Here is a 2,350-nt window from a genome sequence, read left to right as displayed (position 1 = left end):
AAATACGATCTCTCTAATGCTATTCACAGCGTGTTTACAGGAGGTATTCAGAGACCTGGATTTGGAAGAATTGGGAATAAGAGTAAATGGAGAATACTTTAGTAACTTGCGCTTCGCTGATGATATTGCCTCGCTTAGTAACTCAGGGGACCAACTGCAATGCATGCTCACTGACCTGAAGAGGCAGAGCAGAAGGGTGGGACAAAAATTAATCTGCACAAAACTAAAGTAATGTTTAACAGTCTCGGAAGGGAACAGCAGTTTACGATAGGTAGCGAGGCACTGGAAGTGGTAAGGAAAATACATCAACTTAGGACAGGTAGTGACTGCTGATCCGGATCATGAGAGTGAAATAATCAGAATAAGAATGAACTGGGGGGCGTTTGGCAGGCATTCGCACATCATGAACAGCAGGTTGCCATTATCCCTCAAAAGAAAAGTGTATAAGAGCTGTGTCTTACCAGTACTCACGTACGGGGCAGAAACCTAGAGGCTTACGAATAGGGTTCTACTTAAATTGAGGACGACGCAACGACCTATGGAAAGAAGAATGATAGGTGTAACGTTAAGGGATAAGAAAAGACCAGATTGGGTGAGGGAACAAACGCGCGTTAATGACATCTTAGTTGAAATCAAGAAAAAGAAATGGGTATGGGCGGGAAGACAACCGATGGTCATTAAAGGTTACGGACTGGATTCCGAGGGAAGGGAAGCCTAGCAGGTGCGACAGAAAGTTAGGCGGGCAGATGAGATTAGGAAGTTTGGAGGGTCAACATGGCCAGAATTAGTACATGACCAGGGTAGTTGGAAAAGTATGGGAGAGGCCATTGCCCTGCAGTGGGCGTAACCATGCTGCTGATGATGATGATGATGTAGGAGAGAATTGATCCTGTTTGTCCAACGAACTGCACAGTGACCACAAATCGTTATACCATAACGTACTACGCTATAACCGAGAGCGTTTACAATATGTTTGCGTATTGAAAGCGGCATGCAGTACCTAATGTTGTAAAGCAGGCAGGAGTCGGTTCGGAGCTTTCTACAAACGTGGGATAAGTGGTCATTCCAAGAAAGAGCACTGTCAACGTATACTCCTAGGTATTTCACGGTAGTTTTTTAGCTCAGAGGGGGACATTGACATTGAGTGCAATCAGATCCGTGCAAGAACAGCTGATGGTTTAAATCTACCTTCTTCATCGGGCTGTGAAAGCATATAAGCTGAGTCTTAGAGCTGTTATCTCTGATTAGGTTGTATGAGAACCAGTCCAAAGCGATAGTTGCTGCAGCTTTCAGAGAAGAAAGGGAGTCAGAGTAGTTCGGCGACTGGGATGCGAGGACAGAATCGTCAGTGTATTGATACAGGCCTACAGGCACAGCGTTTGAAAGGTCATTCACGTAGACGTTAAATAACAGGGGACTAATTATGGAACCTTGAGGGACGCCAGCTTTTATTAGCAAAGAAGCGCTCTTTGCCCGCCCAATCGAGACGTATTGCGTCCTCTGCTGTAAACAATTTTTCCAAGAGCGAAAAAAACACTCCACGGAAGCCTAACCTGGACAGTTTACATAGTAACACAGTGTGACAGACGCCGTCAAAAGCCTTGCTGACATCCAGAAACAGTGCACAGACCACGTGGTTACATTCAAAAGAACCATTTAACATGTCAGAAAAGTCCTATAAAGCATTTCCGTCCCTTTAACTTGTACAAAACCAGACTGACGCGGTGACAGGATATTGTGCCTGTCTAAGATACTTGTCATTGTAAACAGCAGATGTTTTTCTAATATTTGAGTCAAACAGTGCAAGACGGAAATAGGACGATAATTTTCATACGTATTATGTGCACCACCTTTGTGAATTGGGGTAATAGCCGCTTTCATGTTCGCCGGGATCATGCCACTTGAGATAATGCTGCTGAACAGCGATAGCAACACGCCTTTAAGTATGTCGAACAAGGTTCACAGATCGTCAACTGAAATGTCATCTATTCCCACAGATCTATTGCGTTTAAGACCAAAAATAATTGAACTTAGCTCATCCTCACTTAGCAAAGGAAGGTGTGCAGATTCGACAGTGCTGTTATTAAGAGTACAAAATGAGGGATGCTTTTGCGCACTACCCGAAACTTCCGAAAAAAAAAAAAAAACTTGTTGAATTCATTAGCTATGTTTTCTTCATCTGTGCCAAAATACGACACAAAAGCTTCTGCATCATTGCCACACGTTTTGACACTCTTATATTTTTAATCAAAGATCACGTTTTTCTAGTATCTGAGCCTGCATTCTTAAACTTGTTACGGAAATGTACTCGTTTAGCCTGACGAATCATAGCATATACTTTATTTCTTGC

Source organism: Dermacentor andersoni, chromosome 4 (assembly GCF_023375885.2).
Source record: "Dermacentor andersoni chromosome 4, qqDerAnde1_hic_scaffold, whole genome shotgun sequence".
NCBI classification, from domain to species: Eukaryota; Metazoa; Arthropoda; class Arachnida; order Ixodida; family Ixodidae; genus Dermacentor; species Dermacentor andersoni.
Note: the sequence above shows the minus strand (reverse complement) of the source record.